The 22961-nt window shown below is 46.0% G+C and overlaps 1 long non-coding RNA gene across 25 annotated transcripts in view; it reads right to left on the bottom strand.

The window, feature by feature from the left end:
* Pvt1 (Pvt1 oncogene) overlaps nt 1-22961 on the bottom strand; it is a 221359-nt gene that overhangs the window by 142332 nt on the left and 56066 nt on the right. For 11 of the 25 annotated variants that reach the window (NR_202061.1, NR_202060.1, NR_202082.1 and 8 more), the window contains 2 exon segments: nt 4521-4640; nt 5283-5596. This is a non-coding gene — a long non-coding RNA (Pvt1 oncogene). 25 annotated transcript variants of the gene reach the window in all.

The raw sequence follows: 22961 nt of genomic DNA, 5'->3' as shown, positions 1-22961 counted from the left end.
GCCGCCGCCTCCTCTTCCTCCTCCTCTTCCTCTTCCTCCCCTCTCCCCCTCCCTCTCCCCCTTCCCCCTGTCATCTCTGCCTCAGTCCTCAAGTCTTGGAACCGAAACCCCACCCCCTACCTCTCTTCTGCCCAGCTACAGGCTGTAGGCATCTTTATTAACCAAGTTTTAAATTAAGGAGCAAAGTTTGCACAACAAAAGCTGGCATATGTGTCTTGAGGCAACTAGACCTAGGGATATGGAATTTAGCACTGCAATTTATAGCAAGAGACCTAACCACAACAACTGTGTGATCCTCACACCTACAAGCCAGTGGCTGGCAAAGCTCATCCGCCTCCTGGATCTTCTTGTATAGGAAGGAACTAAAAAGCAAACACCAGTTGACCCGGCCCTGGTGCAACTCAGAGATGCTAGCATTTGCAGGTGATGAACAAAGGAGAGCTCAGAGAGCTTAATAAAGTGGAGGGAGACCAACCAGCTATGAAACAGAAGTCTTCCAAACCTGGTTAACTTTGCTCCCAAGGACCATTGAGTATATGACCATATATACTTAAAAACAAACACTCTAACATGACCTTGTTGAATTATCACTAGGGTCTCTCCCTTGCCTGTCCTATATCTCAACCAAAGTACATGTACTATCTGTCAATATCACAGCTTAAGACACAGTGGACATGAACTGACCGTGTGAAGGTTTCTTTTATGCTTCCTGGGAAACCCAATGAAAGCGCTATCCATCTGCGGTTGCCACAGCTTCATACAAATATTATATCTCATGACAAAACCCTATCCAGTGTTTATGATCCAGAAGTTTCTTACAAAGACAAACAGGTTTCCTCATTTAAAACAGGGACAAACGACAGCTTATGGGCCCTTGGCCAATTCTTGTAAATAAAGTTTTATTGGCACACAGCTACACCCACTCATTTGCATACTGCCAATGGCAGCTTTAGAAGTAGGGAACTGCAGGGCTCTCTGAAAGCTGAAAATATTTACTTTCTAGCCCTGAGTAGGAAAAGTTTGCCAAACCTTAATTTAGACACAAATATAACCCACTCAGCATGCTGTGGTAACTAGGAAACCCAGAGCTAGATTGAACATTAAATTTCTGTGAGTCATGACACATCTTCAGCCTTCTCTTATTTCTCTGTGTCTGTGTGTTTTGATCTTCCAATTCTACTTCAACAACTTACTTAAAAATAACTAATATTCCCTGAGTAGATGTTCTATGTCCCCAGAAAACCCGCTGACTCAAATGCTCAAATGTGTGTTTTATTTCATTCTCAACGTAAAGTTGTGGAGGAGATAACAACCTCCAATCATTGAAAAGAAATGAATGAAAGACGTGAAGTCACCAGCCGACTGCACAGCGGGAATATTTACTATGCTGTGAGTCAACCTAGAGTAATAGAGGGGCTGACTGGAGCACGCTGGGTAGTCAATATGCACAAGAGGGTGGACAGGGCCCACACAGTGCCTGCAGTCAATGCTTCACATGATTATAAAGTTGTTCTCAGGGGCTGGAAGGATGGCATCATGGTTAAAGGTACCGGATGCTCTTCCAGAGGACCCTGGCTCAATTCCAACACTCACGAGAGATAACACCTGCCTCTAACTGCAATTCCAGAGTATGTGGACTGCAAGCACTGTATACACATGCTGCACGTCCATGCATGCACATGCTTGTGTGGACCTACATTCAGGTAAAACACCCACACACATAAACCAAATGTGGTTTTACATAATAAGCATAAAGAACTAAGATGCTTACACTAGAGTAAGGTGTGTGTGTGTGTGTGTGTGTGTGTGTGTGTGTGTGTGTGTGTGTGTGTGTGAATTTCTGCACATCAAGCTAAGCTGCTATCTCCTAAGGAATCTTACAGATTCAGAGAGAAGCACAGTAGCCGCAGTCTTGCCAGTTGGAAAGCAGGACCCATACCTACCCACATCACAAGCTCTGAAATTTTGCTCCTATGACATCGTGAGCTCCCCACAGCCACTGTACCATGGCTGTAAACAAGGACCTATACTCCAAGCGAAGGTCCCCTCAAGGCTAAGAGCCTCCATGTATTCTGGAAATGGAGATCATTATGTTAGATTGTTGTTCTCTTAGCAATGATATGTGAGCTATCAAAGGCCTCTTGAGCCAGTGGCAATTTCTCTACAAATCGGTTAAAGTACATACAAAACAATCGTTGTTCTCTAACACAGGCTTGCCAAGCCAAAATGTAAGCATAGCTTCTGGGACCTTCACGAAGAACCAGGATGCACTTGATGACTATGTAGACCTCTTTGAACCTCAGACCGAATGTGAAACAGAGGGCCACACCCACCCCAGTATATTAGGTGATCCAGGGGACCTAACCCAGCTCATAGACAGCCCCATGCACAGCGCCAAGACACTCGAAAAGAAAGAGGCTCAGACTCTTTTCCTGCCAAACTGTGCAGACCAGCTAAGGCTCCCAGCACCTCAGCCAGGGCGCTCAGCTATCTTCAGGAATGGAGGCTGGAGGATCTTGAAGCACAGCCCTCCACTAGTACCAGTGCTTCCACTAGCACAGAAGCCCAGTAAGGAAAACCAGTATGGAAAGCAGCAATCAACAAGACACATGTCTCACCAGGAAGCGGAGGAATGATTGAGGAGTTGAACCCTAAACAGAAACGCTGCCTACTCTTGTAGCCACAAGAGGGTGTGACCTAAGGACCCTTTCATTCCCAAGTACCATAGCCTAGAAGAAAAACCACTTAGTTCCCTACTACTGAGGAAAGAGACCAAAAGAAGAAAGGTGATCTGCTCCAGATTATGGCCACTAGAGGGGACAAGAAGGGAGCAGGAGTCCCATCTCCCAACTTTAGGCAGTGTGGTCCATGGCTGTGGAGATTGGCAGCACAGTGGTCCCTTGGGAAACAACTTTGCTTCATAACCCGTATCTTAACAATAGCTACCCCATGGCTCTGTTCTAATGAATATGTGGTTCAGTGTTCGCCATACTGAGTGCACTGGCCGAAAAAAAAAATGGTGATATTTGCTATGCCCATGTCCATCCAGCAACTGTCATATTTCTCACAGTTAGGGTTCTGTGCTTTTTGGAGCCTGAGCCCACCGTCACCCTCTTGTGAGAGGCAGGAGATAAAAGAGAGCCACCACAAAAGGGTTATTCTAGGGAGTAACCAATAAAAGCAGAGAAAGGGAGCTGTGAGCTGTGTGATAAGTTAGGTACAGCCGTCCCAGAGGAAGAATGGGGGGTGGATGGGGAAGACATAGCCCCTCCCTGAAATGACTCCAGTTACCACCCCAGCTAGGCAGGTCCATAAGCACAGCTCCAAATACCTTATCCAACAAGTCCACACTTACCACAGGCACCTATTCTCCCCAGACCAGCAGTTCTCAACCATCTCAATGCTGTGACCCTTGAATACAGTTCCTTATGGTGTGGTTTACTACAAGCCACAAAATTATTTCATTGCTACTGAAATTTTGCTACTGCTAGGAATCATAGTGTAAATATCTGCTATGCAGGATAGCTAATATTCAGCCCCTGTAGGGAGTCCCACCTAGAGGTTGAGAATTGATGGGTTAGACCATAAGCAGCTAATTAAGTACTGTTCTCCCAGCCTGATCCAACTCCAGCCCGAGTCTCAGCCCTGCGGCTCGAGTCCTGTGGAATTCCCTAAAGTCTGTTTTTCTCAGGTAGAAGAAGGAGGACTATAGGTTTTAGGGGCACAAGAACAACTACAGGAGAAAAGTCCCATCACATACACCTCCAGACCTAGAAGAAAATCCTCCTCCTTCAGCTGATCCTATTGGCTCTGCATAAAACACCAGACAGACAGCTTTCAGCTTGGCCTTCTCCTAAGCAAATACCTCAAGCCTCATGGCTCTCAACTATAGAATGGAGGAGACACACTATACTCCCAAAGGAGTGTGACTAAATTATTCAGCTATTCTAAAGGACCCTGTCCTATCTACGCTCAGTGAAACTGCAAGGAAACCACAGTGGGTCACCATCTCATCAGACCAACTCTGGTGCAGCAATGTACAATGTGTCTAGCCTTTAAGCAGGACAGTGAGGTTCTGAGGCTCCTCCAGCATAAAGTCAGTGCACATCTTTGGGCTGTAAATAACAACATAGCATAAACAGAGGACTCGGTGTGCATAGACCTTTTAGGATTGCCTAAACTTTTATCCTTGAAACGCTAGACCTAGAAGCTCATCCCACAAACACCCTATGTCAAGTTCCACTTTGGCAGCCAAACGGTGACCTGAGCATTGTGCTACCTCCTACTGGGGCTACTACTCTCCTTTGGGTAGCCTGGTGACATCCCTGGGTTCTACCAACCTTGTAACCCCTAAGGAGTCAAGATTCCTGCCAGTCAGTTGCAAAACCACAAAGACCTCCGTTGTCGAATCCACTACTGCTTCCCTCTGGCTAGCCATTGCAGGCTTGATGTTTAGCCTTCCCAAGTGCTGCAAAGAACTATGACCTTTAACCTCCTGTCCAGGCCAAGCCACTCCTTACCTGGCTCCTTAGAATCTTCTCAGGGCCAACCAATGCTCACCCTCCCCAGAAGCTGGTCCTGACCCTGTGCAAAGCATCAGGCACATGTTCAGCCTGTTGTGAGCCTCAGCTCTGTCAACCCTGTGACAGAAGAGAATACTAACTTCAGTCATGCTAAAGGGAGAAGGGAATCGGATTGTCACTGGCCCTGAGTCACATAGGGTGGTAGAGATTTTAACTCAGAACAGCTACCTGCTGACACACATGGTACCAACCATCTGGTCCCGTGGTGTTCTCAGCTCTTGGCATAGAGTCAAGAAAGGGTTTTATTGTGTCTATCTTCCTTATGGAATTGCCAGTGCCTTAATGAATTAACCATCACATCTTCATTTCTCATTCTTGCAGGGTGAGAGACCAATGCCAGGTACCCACTAAGTCTCAGAGACACAGCCATCCTCCTCAGGCCTTGCCTTCAAAGCATTTAGAGTCTAGACAGAAATAAGAACTTTCAATCAGTAAGTACCCATCAACTTGGGCAAGGGTAGCTCCAGAGGGGATTCTCTTTTTAATATTATTTTAACATAGAACAAGTTCTACTTTTTTGTCTTTCACCCGGCTCTCAGTGTCACGCCAGACACATAGATGAACATAGAAGACAGCAGAACTTCTCAGAGCAGCCACATGAACAGACAGCCCTCAGCCAGCAGCCAGGATAGCTTGGAGTAAAGCACAAGAACACATCAGAAACACTTCATTGAAAGGAGATGGATCTTGGGGACTTACATTTTAGAGGGAGCCCGAGAGAGCAGACCAAATATTCCCATGGAGTCAAGGGTAGAGATACAATCCTGTCAGTAATGATCCTTGTCCCCAGTGGGCGTCCAGGCTAGAAAAATCCATTAGGCCACTTGTAACATCTCTAGGCAGGCCAGGTGTATTACTCCAGAATTTGCATCCACCAGAATTACTCCCCAGGGAACTTCGTCTTACTGTAAATCCACAAGGTTCAGGAAATCTTGAGAGAGGCTCCGTGGAGTCTGCAAGCACAGCCTCCTGGAGGGCATCTTCTCAGCAGGGTGGAGTTAAGAAAATCAGGCCTGAGACAAGGAAGAAGAAAACCACATTGTCACAATCACAGACTACAAAGACCCTGACTGGTTCACAGAGGAATGTGCTAAAACAAACAAATAAACAAACAAACAAAACTTGTGACCCAAATACCGGTGAGTAGAAGGCCTAGGCCTACCATGACGGGAGGAAAGCCTTCATTGAGGGAAACTACACTGGTTGCTACCTTCCAGACAGATCCTCAGAGCAGGCTGGAAAGAGAGTAGGGCCCGACTGAGCCAACAGTATGGATAAGGGAAAAGAGAGTCAGTCACTGGCTTGCTTTGGCTGACAGAAGGCCAGGCCTGGCACCCAGCCAAGCTCCCCTGCAGGTCTGAAAGGTCCCAGCAGGGAGCTACTAGGCTTAGAGGCTTAGGGGTCAGCTGGTCGGAAGTCAGTCTTTGTCTTGTTTCTTTTTAAAGGCAACCACAAAAGGCTGGCCTGGCTCCAGGTCCTGCCCTACTCGGTGAGCTGCTTCTCCAGGACAGGCCTGGAGCTTGTTCTCATTCATTCAGCAATTCCTGGGCCTTTCCAGACTGGTCCAGCTACTATGTCTTGGTCTCCTCAATCCAGTGTGTTCACATTATCCTATTATCCTATTATCAGGTTGGGGCCTGAACATCCCTAGCCTCCTAAGAGAGCACTAGCAGTCCTTCATGGAGCATATATCATCCATCCAGCTAGAAGCTCTGACCTACTGTATCCCATCCAAGGCTCCAACCACCTGGAGTCCTCCAATGAAGTTCCCAGAATAATATTTGGGGGGGCACAGAGAGTAAGTACAACCAGGAAGACAACAGCAGAAGGTAGGCAGGCAGTCAGAGGTCTTCCCAATCGGAAGCCGGACTCATTGTCCTGAGTTATGAAGGACACCTACCCAAGATGGCTATGACTAAAAATTCAAATATTTCCCACATTTCATACACACACACACACACACACACACACACACACACACACACACACATTTGGTTACAGAGATAAGAAATTTCAGTCCTAGGGCAGCAACCAGGGGGAGCCCAGCTACTGACTCTCAAGTCCGGAGTTTATTCAGTCTCTAAGAGGGGAAGACATTTCAGCACTAGCTCAGCCTAAAGAGAAGGGGGTAAAGACGTGGTTAAACGTTTACTGAGGTCCACAGGCAAATCTGAAGCCCTGAAGTCAAGTTTACTTTGCTGTGGTCAAGTCCATTAAAGTTCTATGACCTGAGGAAGAATTCTCATATGGTTGATTGTTACTCTAGCTAAGGCGTAGTTCCTGACCAAGAACAGAGGCAGTGTGGATGCTCAGGAGAAAAGGGACCCCACCACTCTTCACCTGTCAGAAAACAGCAAGGGGGGGGGGGGGTGCCTTGCCACACCAGGGCTTCAAGTGTCTTCAAACCAAAATGTCTCTCCAGAAGTGACTTTAAAAGTACACACAGAGAATCCAAGGAGAAATGAGCGCAAACTGAGATTCAACAGTACACATAGCACCTATGGCAAAGATGAATGGGGCAACAGGAAAGTGTATTTATAATGACACACAAAAAGCTAAACCTCTCTATGCTCTTAGAAGCCAAGACAAGGGGAACATGCCTGGTGATGAACTCACATAAATGGTAGAAGGAAAGAGCGGATTCTACAAAGTTCTCTTCCAACGCCTACAGGCCCACACAAATGAATAGCAATCGCTAATTAAAATAACAAAAGAAGTCAAAACAAAGCTATGCTGAGTAACTGGTGTGGAAGTAGGCCTTCTGAAAGGGGTAGTAGGTAATATTCCGTTCATCCAGGTGCTGGATAGCCCAGCAGCACACTGCACATTGTGTCTACTTTGTGCAAGAGCTGCTTTACCTCTGTGAAAGAGGCCTTACATTTTTCAAGACTTTCCTGGGAAAGTATGCCGTGGAACCATCAAAGACAAGGAAACAGGCCCTCTGGCTTGAGAAGGGGCATCTTCCGGGGGCTCCCTGCCTCTCCACCCCATCTTCTCACAGGCTGCTGCTGTCAGCTGGCCATGCCTGGAAGGCATCCAGGGGGAGGCTTCATCAGGAAGCATGGTCTGGCTTTGTGACACAGAAATTGCCCCACGAGAAAATACAGCCTCGGGTCCTTTCTCTTGGCTGTGCTTCTTCCCTCTCTGTCTCCCAGACTGTCAGGCCCAAATGTGTCATTTCCTTTTTAACCCACCCTCCTAGATATTTGTACCAGCTGACCCTTGCAAGCAGACACCAGTGAGAAACCCAGGCCGCTTCAGTGTCTTACACACCAGCAACAGAGCAAAGGCCTTTTTGTGTATCAACTCCCTTGAACACGGGTGCAGGGGATGCTTTCTTTGCAAGCTGCACGGTCAGTACAAGGTACAGCAACCAGAAAAGGAGGTTCACAAATATTCTCCAGCCCATTTTGTGTCCTGGTGTGTATGACTGAGTTTTCTCCTCATTCTTCCATGATACTACATGTATGTACATACACATATGAGTGTCTCACTCCCCTTCTCTATCTTCTATAACTGTTCAACATGTTTTTAATATCAGTATCAGCCATGGAAAGTAGAAGTCAATTAGAATGGTTGAATAATGTAGCCAACAGGCCCTGGTACTGACTTCGGGGGCTGGAAAATGGTCCTGGGAGGTAAGGCTGGTTCACAGCAACACTGCTTCCCACACCCTCTCTCTTACATGGAAACTACAGTCTCTTAAACACAATAAAGAAGACACCTCCTTCACTTCCCTCCTGAAGCACAGAAGCAACAGTCAGGAAGATATTTCTCTATACTCCGAAGACCAGGAAGACATTTCAGAATCTGTTCCCAGACAACATTGTAACCATCCTTCTGTAGACAGACTTCCTTTCTTCCCCAAGGTGCTGACTTAACAGAGATCAGCTGCTCCAGAATCCCCAAGCCTAGCACTGGCTCATCCCCACACTCAGAGAATGGAATATGAATTGGGTTAGGGAGCCGAAAGGCAAGAGTGTGGACCTTGGGGCCCCTAGCGCATCCACTGAAAGTATGTCTTTGAGGCACTGGGAAATGCTGCTCTTGTATTCAGAACTGGGTTCAGTTCTCAGAGCTAACGTGGAGAGTCACAGCATCTGGAATCCTAGTTCTGGGGGATGCGGCACCCTCCTCTGACCTCCACTCACACCAGGCACACACATGGTACACATACAAACATGTAGGCAAAACATCCATACCCATAGAATAAAATAAACCCTTAGACAGACAGACAAGAATCTCTTTGTTCAGACTGGAGAGATGGCTCAGTGGTTAAGAGCACTGGTTACTCTTCCACGGGTCTTGAGTTCAATCCCCAGCAACCACACAGTGGCTCACAATCAGATCCTACAACAGGATCTGATGCTTGCAGGTACACATGCAAATTGAACACATATATACATAAATGAATCTTAAAATACATACACAGATCTTTGTTCAATTAGAAACGATAAATGTTTTCTTGGTTCTACAGAACAGACGGATAAGAGTGTAAAACAGAGTGGGCTCACAACAGAAGCAGAGTCACCATTACCTTGGACAACCGGAACTTCCCATACATGAGGCTTACGAGATGCTTAAGTGAATTTGCTAAGGTAACAAAGGGTGTGAAGGTTAACCTTGCTCTCCAACTTGACCCACTGAGAAGCATCGGGAAGATCAGCAGAGCACATTTCAAGTGCTGGTGTGGGTGGCTCACAGAGCGGATCAACTAAGAGCTGCGTAGAGCATGGGCACTTCCATCCCATAGGCTTCAGTCTGTGTTGAAGAAATGGGAAAGGCGGCCTCCAGCAGGCATCTGCTTTTTCCTGGCTGCTGCAGGCACCACTGCCCTTCCGCAGTGGACTGGGCCCTCTGTAACAGTGAGCTAAAATAAATCTGTGATGGCTACTCTTGGTTGTCAACTTGTCTACATCTGGAGTTAGCTAAAAATCCAAATGACTGGGCAAACCTATAAATATTTTTTTTCCTTTTTGTTTTGTTTTGTTTTTCGAGACAGGGTTTCTCAGTGTAACAGATCCATGGCTATCCTGGACTCACTCTGTAGACCAGGCTGGCCTCAAACTCAGAGAGATCCCCCTGCCACTGCCTCCTAATGGTCAAGATTAAGGTGTGTGTGCACCACTACACCCAACCTGAAGAATTTTTTTCTTAATTAAATATTTAAATTGGGAAGACCCACCTCTAATCCAGATCTTTGGGTTCACAGTACACGTTTAATCTAGATCTTTTGCATTGGAAAGAGCCACCTTTCACTTGGACCACACCTTCCCCTGGCATAGAAGACATGCCATCCATAAAGAACATGGAAGAAAAAAGCGTCTAACTTTGCTTCGTTTGTCCTTGCTAACAAGTCTCTTTCTTCACTGGCATTAGAGTCTACTTGTTCAGACTTCTGGTGCACACTGAAGACTATATGAGCACACTGTCACTGTCTTCAGACACACCAGAAGAGGGCATCTGATCCCATTACAGATGGTTGTGAACCACCATGTGGTTGCTGGGAATTGAACTCAGAGCCTCTGGAAAAGCAGTCAGTCCTCTTAACCGCTGAGCCATCTCTCCAGCCCCTGGTTTTCGTATTTACGCACTGCTCAGAACACAGTTGGCAAGCAGCCCCTGCAGCTCCTGGGGGTCTCCACATCTTAGCCTAGGTGAGCAGAGGAGAAGCTGGTAAAGGGGTTACGACAAACCACAGTGCTCAGCTCTCACCCGGCCACAAAGAATCTTCTCAGAGGCCTCTGGGCCACAGGAAGTTGAGGGAGAAAGTAGTCAGCTTCCTGCAGGCTGGAAGGAGACCACAGGAATGTCAAGAAAGGGAAGGGTTAGTATACAGCAAGGAGGATGAATTGGTTCATCTGACTCTCTGCTAACACTTAGGACACGGTGATGGTGCCTCCGAAAGCTCATGTCCATAGAATATCATGGAGACTAGAGGCCTTGCACACCAACAGCTACGACACCATGAATGCTCCTAAGACCCTTAGCAGGCAGGAACCAGCCCCATATCTACACTACAGGTCATAAAAGGAGAATGAGTCACAGGGATGATAAGACGAACTGGAATGAAGGCTCCATATCTGAGCCCTTACACATTCCACGCCAGCCACCGCAGCACAGCACACCTCACACAATAACCTTCTTCTGGACCTGTTCACTCCCTCAGTGACTTCTGGTTCAACAAAGCCCTTGGCATCTCCACATAGCCACTCCCAATCTTTTCATAATCCCTTGTGACTGACTCCAACGTTAATCAATCACTGCCCCTTCCTGCAGCCCCCGTAGCACAACAGTATCTGTTTTAAACCCCAAACCTGATCTCATCGCTGGTCCACTGGCTTAGTATGAAACTCAGTACATAGAAGTAGAATGTTCTAAAAACAAGAAAGATACAGATGTATTTTTCTCCTCATCCTCAGCCCCACCCTACTTTGCTCATCCCCAGACCTCTCTCCATCAAGAAGCTGTGAGCAATTAGCTCGATAGCACAGCCTCAGATCCATATTATCAGATGCTGCCTGGCAGCTGCTCAGTGCTCAGGGACCATCATGAGATGAGACAAGCTGGCACAAACTTGTAATCCATGCATCCTCAGATGCTCTAGAACAGAAGCAGAGGGATCACAAGTTCAAGTTCAGCCTGACCTATAGATTGAGTGCAGAGGATAGCCTAAGCAATTAAACAATACTCCGTCTTGAATTCATTTTCTTTTTAAATGTTAAGGGGCTCAGGTGAGGACTGTAGTGCCATTGTAAAAGGGCTTGTAAGAGGGCTTGTCTAGCATACAGAAATGCCTTGAGGTCAATCCACAGCCCCGGATAAAATAGGTCAGAGTGGAATATACTTGACATCCTGGCATTTTGGAGGCAGAGGCAGGGAGATCAAAAGTTAACCGTCCTTAGTTCAGTGGTCAATTAGAGTGAGTTCACAGCTAGCCAGGGCTGAATGAGACCCTGTGTGAGGGCCGGGGTTAGTTTCTGGCAATCTGTTACAGGATTCCTAGGAAACAAATACACTTATAGGATGAATCAATAGATTGCAGTCAATGAACAAACCTTATATGTACTTATCAGTACAGTATTTCAGACCATGCTATGTAATAATAGACAGTTGTAATTTTGACACGATGTAAATGTTACAAATATTTGTATCTTATTAGTAAGTAAACTATATAAAAAAGTAAAATAAAACCTGACTCAGGGCTCAGTAAGTAAGGGTACCTCATGTTAAGCATGATAACCTGAGTTCATCCTTGGGATGAGAATTGCACCAAATTGCCCTCTGTTTTCTACATGTGTTCTTATGACCTGTGAGCCTACATACAAATATTCATACATATAAATAAAAAGTACATTTTTTTTTCTGAGACAGTGTTTCTCTGAGTAGCCCTGGCTGTCCTGTACTCGCTGTGTAGACCAGACTGACCTCGAACTCACAGAGATCCACCTGCCTCTGCCTCCCAAGTGCTGGGATTAAAGGCGTGAGCCACCATGCCCAGCTAATAAGTGTAATTTTTAAACACAAGTAAATTAAAAGCTGGAGAGATGGTTTTAGCAGTTGTGAGAACTCGTTGCTTTTTCAGGGCCTGGTTTTGGCTCCCAGCATCAACATGGTGTCTCAGCCATCCATAGTTCCAGTTCCAGGGGGTCGGACAGCTTCTACTGACTTCCAAAGGAACCAGGTATTCATACGGCCATACATTTCATACATGTAAAAGAAATAAATGTATCATAATTATTTCTTAGGCAAGAGATATAACTCAGTGGTAGAGGGCTTAACCTTGCATGCACAAGGCCCTATATCCAGTTCTATCAAATGAAAAGGACAGCATCACAGATGTCTAGTGGAAGAACTGGACATGAATGCAGACCTACCATGTGCTTGACCAGAGCAATGGAGGTTATTTTTGGTGATGATACAGCAGAAGATCTCACTGGGAAGGTGTCCAGCAGAGATGGGAAAAGACCCTGTGGGTGCATGTCTGCCACAGAGCCCAGGCTCTCGACTTCCCAAAGCCCCCTGCCATCCACATCAATGCTCACTGGGCACACCAGTGAGGCTGTTCAGTCATCCCTGTTCACCTACAGCTTCACTCTCCACAGTCTCAATCACCCATGGCCAACTATAATCTAGAAATAAAATGAAAACTTCCAGAAATAAGCAAACCTGCCAACGTAGAGACTATTTCTTGTGGTTATGATTACTCTATTACAAGCTACTGCTGTTAATGCCATGATACAGTTTCGCTTACGAATGTGTTTGAATTTATAAGTGTGTATATAAAGCCATATACAAATCCAAGATCTATCTGTAGAGGGAAAACAGTATCTAGCGAGTTTAGGAGCAGCTGTGGTTTCAGGCATCCAGAGGGCCTTGCAACACTACTGCCTGAAGATAAGGGGGAGAGAGGATGAATTGTCACAGGGCCGCTGGAAGGAGCGATTGAAACAATCCATGGAGCACCGAGACCATTAAGTCTCATTATCACCAGCTGCAAGGGGTTCGTCAGCAAAATTAACACTAGCCACAATGGTTTCTCGGCAGCCACGCTGTCCCTTCAGGAAAGATGTTGCAGAGTCTCCTGGCTGCACATCCTCTAAGTAGGCTAAGAAGAAAAGAATGTCATTTCCCCCAAGGACTTCAAGGGACTAGCGCAGGGCCTGCTGAACAGGTAAGTAGGCTCAAGGTAAACTGAGCCGGTAACCTGGGAATTGCTGAGTGTCCAGGAAGAGGAGGGTGCTGGGGCCGAGACTGCCCAGGAGTTCTCAGGAGCTGTAGGGGGGGAGGGCGACAGGAGCTAGAGGTAGGCCAAGGTCCTGGGATGCCACAAGCACCACAGACTGAATGCCTGCTGTTTTGTGTCCTCACCTAACCCAGGCAAGATTGCTGTGCAGGGCAACACAAGCAAGTAGGAGTGTGGGGGAGGGCAGGAGCCAGTAAGAAAGCATCACATGCAGTCACTAACAGTCAAGGCAGATCAGTTCCCAATCCCTCTGCTCTCCTGCCTCTGTATTCCCAGACAATCTGCAGCAGGGGGCAGGAACTGAACCCCACTGAGTCCCCCAAGTGAATCAACTTCACCAAATGTTTCCCTGTGACTCTGTCATCTCCGCTGGCCCTCTAAAAGGAAGCAGAGATTCACGCTAGGGTTCCTAAAGGTTCGTTGACTCCTTCCAATTTAGGGCTAACAGACAGGGATGGTACCTTCCACATCCCTGTGGTGTTTGAAGCTACTTATAAGGACATATACGTCTGACACAACCAGAAAAGCTGTGGATTCTAGGAGTGATTTTGTTTTTCCATAAACACCTGGTGCACATATTCTTCTTTGGTGTGTAAGCACAATTCCTGGCTGTCACCAAAAGGAACAGCAAGATGGCTCAGTGTTTGAAGGCGCTTGCCACTGAGCCCAATGACCTGACTTTCATCTCTGGAACTCACATGCTAGAAGGACACAAATGACTCCCATAATTGGTACTCTTACTTCTACATGTGTCCTGTGATGTACACACGCACGCACGCACACACGCACACACACTAAATGAATACTCATAAAATGTAAGGTTCTGAAATGTTTATACCAATTTTCCTGTTTCTTCACATCCCTTACACACGATGAGAAGCAGTCACAGTCTCCTAACAGGTTCTATCTAATGTAATCACGGGGTCCTAGGCACCAGGAGTCGAACAGTTTAGTCCCAAGCAAGCCTTGTCGGGCTTGGTCACACAACATGTAGAAAGACCTAGATACCACCTAGGCACGGAGTAAACCAGGTGTGGTGTTGCACACCAGTAACCCCAATGCAGGAAGGGTAGAAGCAAGCAGATCAGGTCAAGGCTGTCCTTGACTTACACTCCAGGATAGCCCACATGAGACCCAGCCACAAAAACAGACTTGCAAACAAATACCCACCCAGTCATATATCCCTGGAGGGCATATGAACCCCAAACAGATGAGGCAACAAGAACGGGGTGAGAAGAAGGACACATGTGTTTTTCCATTTAGGAACCAGTCCCAGAATCGAAATAATCTCAGAGGCCAGGTTTCCCTTCCTGAAAAGCAACGCTATTATTGCAGAGCAAGGGAACTGTGTTTAATACTCTACTGATCCCCATGGGTACCTGCATATATGTAATATATATATATATATTATATATATGCAAGCATATATTTTTACAAGCATAAATACACACATAGGTACCTAAAAATAATTTTTTAAATACTGAAAACTAAGGTCTCAGCTTGTTTTCTATTGCTGAGACAAAACACTGACCAATACCAACCTGAGGAAGAAAAGATTTACCTCATCTTACAACACTAAATCACAATGTGGCATTGAGGGGAGTCAGGGGAGAAACTCAAGACAGACATAGACTGAAGCAGGAACTGAGCAGAAGCCATCGAAGAACATTGATTACTGGCTTGCTCCTCACAGCTTGCTCAACTTGTCTTCTTATATCTTCTAGAGCCACCTGCCCAGTGATGGCACTATCCACAGAGATAGGCCCTTCCACATCAATTGTTAAGCAGCCCCCACCACCACCACCACAGACTTGCTTATAGGCCATTCTGAGGGATGTAATTCTCCAATTATGCTTTAAGCTTCCCTCTTCCCAGATGCCACGAGCTTCTGTCGGGTTGACAAAAGCAAACAAACATAACCAAAACAAACCAAAACTTTCCCAGGACAACTCAGATTCTCAACTAGGTGCCTGATCATACAAGCATCACAGCACGTGACCAATGCTATGAACCAAACCACTCTGCACTTCACAGGCAAAGCTCCTCGGTCTAGAGCCCTGTGTTTTACCATCTACTCAAGATCCCTCAGTGAGTAAGTGGGAGGTGCTTTTACACGGTAGACAGGAAAGCTTTTCTAGCTAGTTCAATTGCTCTCACAACTGCAGCAGAGAATATGGAACTAAACTACCTGTCTCACTGTGAGCTTCATAGTCATTAGCAAGTATCTGGGTAAAGACCGTGTGAAGTGGGGAAGGGTATTTTCTCCACTTCCTACACAGTGGGAGAACCCCATTCTGAGAGAGGTACTGTCAGAGTTTCCTAACAAATCACTCCACAATGACCACCTTACCCCAGAAGAAACATACTCCTTTAATTCTGAGAAGTCCACACCCCAGGAAGAGTAGGCTGTTCTCTCCTGGGGGCTCTAAGGAGCAGGCTTCCTGATAGAGCCCTCAGGCCCTGTCACTCTCTGGCTTGTGGAGCCATCTCTCCCATCTCTACAGTCCCTTATCTTCTGGCCTTTTCCCTGGATCCCTAAGACTGCCCCCCTCCATCTTGGTCCAACAGCAATCCCTGGCTGCAGGGTTTACCATACTCCAATTCTGAGTCAGACTAGAAAGGCAAAGAAAATCTTAGAGTGTGGTCATCTGCACAGAAGCCCCTCCGTCTGGAATCCGGCCAAAGCCTTTGTTAGCAGAGGAAGAGAACTTCAGCACAATCAAACAACCTCTTGAAACTTTTCTCCCTTTCCAGCCACCAACCTGCAATTTTCTAGGAATCTCACTAGGAACTCCATTCACAGGGAAAGGACATACACAAAGCTCCTTGTGTCACCTTTTCCTTATTAGACACAATGGTACCCAAGGTGTCTCTGGGGCAGCTTCCTGTATCTATCTCTCTCATCAAAAGAAAAAAGGAAGGGTAGAGGTATTTCTTACTTTCCTCTGATAAGCATACACCCCCTCTTGGATATGACTTTCCTCCTCTTCCTCTTCCTCCTCTTCCTCTTCTCTTCCTTCTCCTCCTCTTCTTTCTCTTCTTCCTCCTCTCTCTCTCTCTCTCTCTCTCTCTCTCTCTCTCTCTCTCTCTCCCTTTCTGTTTTCAATTTTTTGTTTTTTTGAAACAAGGTTTCTCTGGGTCTAGATAGCTCTAGCCATCCTGGTACTCACTCTGTAGACCAAGCTAGTCTCGAACTCTGAGATCTGCTTGCCCATGCTAGAATGAAAGGTATGCACTACCATGCACCTTTTTTTCTTAGCCCTCATACTTAAGCCTATATTAAAATGTTTTTGATAACATCAGTGATACTGGTTCACTAAACTGAGTCTGAAATGTTTCTCAATATTGAAGTCATAAACCTAAGTTTGGCCTGAGTCAAGATCTCTAAAAGAGAGAAAACAACAAACAAAAACCAAGAACCTCCTGGGCTAGTGGGGGTGGCTGTGTAGAGCTGTGTGTTCCTGTCTTCTTACCTCCTACATTTTCTCACTGCTGACAGTAAGAGCTTGCCTGAAGAAGTTATGTCACAGAGATCCCCAATCCAAATAATGGCACACTCTGAGGCTAGTACAGGACAGCAATGCAGGAGGGGCCCTGTCCATCAAGAATAATCATCTATGTGTTTTCACATAAAGTAAGATTTGTGACCAGCTGCGTCCTTTTCTCATAAGGAAAGATGAATGGCTGGTGTGGTTGTGCCTGTTTTAATCCCAGCACTAAAGAGGCTGGGTGAAGCAGGAGGATAGTAGTTAGTTGAAGACCTGAAATATAGTTAGGGAAAAATGGAGAGAAGAAAAGAGTTGAGGAGCAAGGGAAAGAAGCTGATCATTCCCGGGATTTGGGTAGTCTGGATCAGTTTCTTAAAAAAACAAAACAAGGGGCTGGGGATTTAGCTCAGTGGTAGAGCGCTTGCCTAGGATGCACAAGGCCCTGGGTTCGGTCCCCAGCTCCGAAAAAAAGACAAAAAAAAAAAAAAAAAACAAGAGGCTGGAGAGATGGCTCAGTGGTAAAAAGCTGCTCTTCCAGAAGACCCAAGTTCAGCTCCCAGCACCACGGCAGCTCACATCTGTTTGTAATTCCAGTTCCAGGAGGCCTGACATACTCACACATACAAGCAAAACAAAATAAAAATAAATATATCCTTTGTAAAACCAAAAAAACAAAATAAGCTTTTCAGATGACAAACATTCTCCAAGTGGAAGCTGTGAGGCTGCGGGCAATGGTAACAACCAGGTTCTTAAGTTCTTGGGGCAAAAGAAGACTAGAAGAGCTTGCTAGAAACCCTTGATGGTATCTGATATACTGCAGAGCTTAAAACTAGGTAATGAGAATTAATTAAAACCTGATAGCACTAGTATCATTATTATTTAATCACAAAGAGTAAGGATGGCAGCTTCATGACTTACTAATGACTGCTTAAACATTTCATTGCAGTATGTAATATGCAAAACACAAGCCTGTAATACACAATACACAACTTGCAATTCACTGGAGCCTAATTCTAGCCCTAGGCCCAGCCCTTGGCTCACTCACCATGTCTGCCATCAGCAGAGTCCTAAGCTGTATATTACTGACCTCACCGAGCAGGTGCGGCTCCTCCAGATCATGTGCATTAGCCACATGACAAGATCTGCTCAAAAGCAAAAGGGACCCCTTTCCTCCTACCGGGTCACCTTGTCCAGCCTGACATGAGGATTTGTGCCTAGTCTTATTTCGACTTGTTATTCCGTATTCCTTTGATATCCCTGAGAGGCCTGCTGTTTTCTGAAGGAAAATGGAGGAGGAATGGATTTGGAGGAGATGTGGGCATGGGAGAACTAGGACTAGTTAGGGATGGGAAACTGTGGTTGGGATGTAACGTAAGAGAGAAGAATACACTTTTACGTGGAAAAACAAACAAAAAAGTAAAAGAAATAGTATTTAAAAGATACTCAGAAGTGCTCAGAAAAAGGAAGAAGATGTGGAACCATTTAAATATATCGCTTACCGGTGTGCAGAAGCTGATAGTCCTATACGGAGATCCAGTGAAATTCTCCCCGTGACAGCTGTGTGTCTCCACACAGCGCTTATTTCTAAGTGTGGAGATTCAGACCCTGAACAAGCAGTCGGGGTACCTATTTAACATACCAAAGCAGACCTGGCCTCCAGGTTCTCCTAGAACGGCTGGTATGCCCCACCCTCTATGCTGAACTTTCCAGCCCAGGGGATGGGCACATTTCTCTCTTCCTTCTCTCTCTCTCTCTCCCCCCAAGCCCCCATCCTCTGCCTCCTACATGGCAACTTCCTTGGGACCAGTGAACCTAGATAGATAGATAGATAGATAGATAGATAGATAGATAGATAGATAGACAGACAGACAGACAGAAAGATAAAAAGATGGATAGATAGTAGATGGGTGGAAAGATAGATAGATAGATAGATAGACAGACAGACAGACAGACAGACAGAAAGATAGAAAGATGGATAGATAGTAGATGGGTGGAAAGATAGATAGATAGATAGATAGACAGACAGACAGAAAGACAGAAAGATAGAAAGATGGATAGATAGTAGATGGGTGGAAAGATAGATAGATAGACAGACAGACAGAAAGATAGAAAGATGGATAGATAGTAGATGGGTGGAAAGATAGATAGATAGATAGACAGACAGAAAGATAGAAAGATAGAAAGATGGATAGATAGTAGATGGGTAGAAAGATAGATAGATAGATAGATAGACAGACAGACAGACAGACAGACAGAAAGATAGAAAGATAGAAAGATGGATAGATAGTAGATGGGTGGAAAGATAGATAGATAGATAGATAGACAGACAGACAGACAGACAGACAGACAGACAGACAGACAGATAGATAGATAGATAGATAGATAGATAGATAGATAGATAGATAGATAGAAAGAAAAGTGCTGGATAAAAGATGACATTTCCAGTGATGTTGATTAGCTTCAGGTCAGAGCTTTTCAGTCTGTTTCCCCTAGTCTCACCATGTGCCCACATCAATCATCTTCCATCCTGACAACATGTGTGCATAAGAAATGAGGTTACACAGCCTCAAGTATTGTTCTCAGCATATACTTTTTACCACAGCCACGCTCGCTCACACTCGAGTCAAAGAGGGCCTGGCCTGGAAGGAAAGGCAGGGAGGAAGTGCGAGCTCAGCAGAACTAGCCTCCCTTAGCAGAGCATCCTCAGAGCTGAGCTTCCCACTCATTGTTATTCCAGCCAGGTGTCTGCAGGCAGGCAACCCCAGGATACTGCAGAGGAATGTGAGCCTCACACCAGATCGGAAGCAATGCCCCCTCCCAATTGCCCAGCACCCCTTCCTGGTATAGGAGGAAATGAGGGATGGGGGTGAACTCCAAGCAGAGTTGCTGATGAGCCAGGCTTGCACATAAAAGATCTTGCAAGGCTGCTCTGTCTGGGGCCCTTCCTCCTCCTCCTTACTAAGCAAGGGTGCCCCTCCTCTGCTTCCTCCCAGACAACCTGACCTTGGCTGAGGCCAAATACAAGCCTGGGCAGCATCTGGCCATTCTTAGCATTCTGTGTGAGCAAGGCTGGGAGGCTTGAGAAGGGCAAGTGAGGCTGCTGAACCTTTCCATTAGGTGAGCAGTCCAGGCCCTGGTGTAGAGGACAGGTGAGCTTGGTCTTACAGGGGTATTTATTATCGTGCCAGGGGGGGAATCCAATCCCCACACACACAGTATTATGGAAATTGCCATAAAGGCTTCTTCTAATGAAGCCTAAGGCCTTTATAAAGGCAAGTGAAGCCAACCGAGTGAGCAGCTTGAATGAGCCAGAGGCAGTTAAGATGCTCTGTTTGTATCCACACCTCAGAAGTGCAGCAGAGCACACCCCAGAATGGCTATAGCACAAGCTGCTACCACTCCCTTGAGCACATCCAACAGTGTTCCTCTTTCAGACATGCCCAGCCCACTACTATCTCTATGACATAGAGGTTTCTCCTTCTTTCAACCTTATGCTCATCTCTAAGAGCTCAGGTTCCCATCAGACACTGAAAGAGGAGAGGGCAGATGGATTTAGGACAGATAAAGATAGGACCCCATAGCACCTGCTGTGCAAATAGCAGGTCAGTAAAGACTGGGCACTTGATAGGCCAGAAGCACAAAAAAATCAATTCAGAAAGCACAAAGATCTCAGTCAGGGCTGCCACACCCCCATCCCAACGCTGCACTGATATCACCCTCCTTAAGTCAGTCAAGGAAGTGTATCGATGAGGCAGCTACATTCTCCACAAAGGAAGCTAAGGAAGACGAAGCAACAGTTTGGACACACTTTCAGGAAGGAAAAGGGAAGTTTTGGACCATGAGCCAGCTGGAACACACCTGTAGAGCATTTCCAAGATGTTCAAAGGAATATCAGACACACAGAGCAAGGATTCAAACAGCAATGCACGGCGAGAAGCTGCAGCAACACTAGGTGTCATCATCTAAGCCAGATGCCCAGGTGAGTGCTGGGCAGGCTGTCACAGCAGAGGTAATATGCACACCGGACCTTTTCTCTTACCTATCCTCAACACCAGGTCATTCAGTAATCCTGCCAGGCTTTCAAATTGTTGTCCTGGGCCTCAATGGTCACACTCAAATAAAAGACCACCTGGTAGTGCCACACCCTAAGAACTGCTTCATCGCCCATTCCTTGTAGGCTAAAGCAAATGTGACCACCAGATGCTTTGAATATTATATCCACACAAGCCTATCAGCACAGTTTGGGAGGTGCAAAATCCAAGATAAATGTCCTCAGTCGTCCAGTAGGAGCTGCATAGTGACTGCTGATTTCTGGAGGCTGCAGTGTAATTTCAATTTATTTGCCTTTTCTAACTTCTACATGCTGTTCAACATTCCTCATCTTCTAAGCCAGCAAACTGAGAAGGGGAGGCTGACTCCATGAGTCACTAGCCCCCTTACTCTCTGGGTACTCCCAGGAGGTGATATAACAACCTTGTCATCAAGTTCACAGTGGCTAACACAAACAGCGATAGATACAGATATATAGGTGATAGAAAAGTCCATCATGGTCCTACAGGATGCCCTATACTCCCTATCCTCTTAGAGACCAAAAGAGGTCTAGGCTGTTCCTCCAACAGGGAGGACTCTATACAGCCTTAGTAAGAAATGTTGTTTCTATGTTGACCACTCAGGGATGGTTTAAAAAAAAAAAAAATCCATGGCCTTAGTCAGAAAGAGACTACAAGACAGATCCTACTGATGTTAACCTTGACTTGTGGTACCTACATAACCAATGCTTCAAGATGGTCCATGACAGGCTTCAAACTGACAGTTCAGGAGGTGAGGCCTAAATCTCTGCTTCTAAGAACTAGAAAAGTCTAGGCAAGTCCAGGCAAATTCAGGCCTCAGAAGCTGCCCTGCACCTGGCCTGAGACAAGGACAATGGGTCAACAATGGTTTCTAGCCCTCCAGGCCCGAGCAATGGTTCTAGAATATCCCTAGAGATAGAACAAGACAAAGGTCACCTACCCGAGAATTATTCCCCTAATGTGCTTTAAGTCAAGCCTGCAAGCTCATTCCAGGGTCTCTTTGTAGATGGTAGACCCCAACATGCTGGACTTCTACAGGATAAAACACTCTTTGCATTTACACTCTTTGAGTCCTGGATATAATTCTTCAGCGAATCATAGACCCTTACAAAACTTGTAACATCACACTACAAAGGCACATTTCTGCCACTTTTGTCTACTTTATTTCTTTTATTTAAGGACAGTCTCTGTAAGTCCTAATTGGCCTGGAATACACTTACCCAAAGATGACCTTTAACTCCTCATCTTCCTATCTCCACATCCCATATGCTGGGATTACAGGCATGCACTACCATGCCTGGTCTACATAGTACTTGATGATAGGTTATTTGTCCATTGCAAGTGAAATGAGTCAATTCAAGCCAGATTGTATAATATTAAAGGCAGGTTTATTGGGAAGTTGCTCTCGGGCAGTTAAGCGAGCTCACTGGTCGCCTTGTGGATAGGGGCGGGGTGAGGTGAACAGAAAGGGGGCACTCATGCAAAGAGAAGAAAAGAAATTAGAGAAGAGAGACCAAAATGCCTGGAATATATAGGGAGGAGCCTCTGGAGAAAGGGCAGCCCAGCCCCTGGGCTGGAAAGTTCAGGCTTTGGGGCAAGGTATGCCAGATAGGGACTGAGGGATGCTGGGAAAACCGGGAGGCCAGGTCTGTTTTGGTTTATAAAATATAGGGGTTGGGGATTTGGCTCAGTGGTAGAGCGCTTGCCTAGCAACCGCAAGGCCCTGGGTTCGGTCCCCAGCTCCGGGAAAAAAAAAAAAATGCACCTCAGTCCCTTGTCCTGAGGTCCAAAACCAAACACTGGTGACTGAACCTAGAGGCTTATGAATGCTAGGCAGCCACTCCCAAACGAGATGCGCCCTTAAACTTCTCAACCATTTCTTGTTTTTTAAGATGTACTTTATGTGTCTGCGTGAAGGTATGCCCACATGTGTGGAGGTATCTGCAAAGCCACAGAGAGCATTGGATCCCCATAAGCTGGAGTTGTGAGATAACCTACTTGGATGCTGGAAACCCAATCCCCTGAGCAGTTAAGTGCTCCGAATTACTGAGATGTTTCTTGAGCTCACCCTTGC

The sequence above is a fragment of the Rattus norvegicus genome, chromosome 7 (genome assembly GCF_021556685.1).
Source record: "Rattus norvegicus strain SHRSP/BbbUtx chromosome 7, alternate assembly SHRSP_T2T, whole genome shotgun sequence".
NCBI classification, from domain to species: Eukaryota; Metazoa; Chordata; class Mammalia; order Rodentia; family Muridae; genus Rattus; species Rattus norvegicus.
This window is presented reverse-complemented; position numbering and strand designations above follow the sequence as displayed.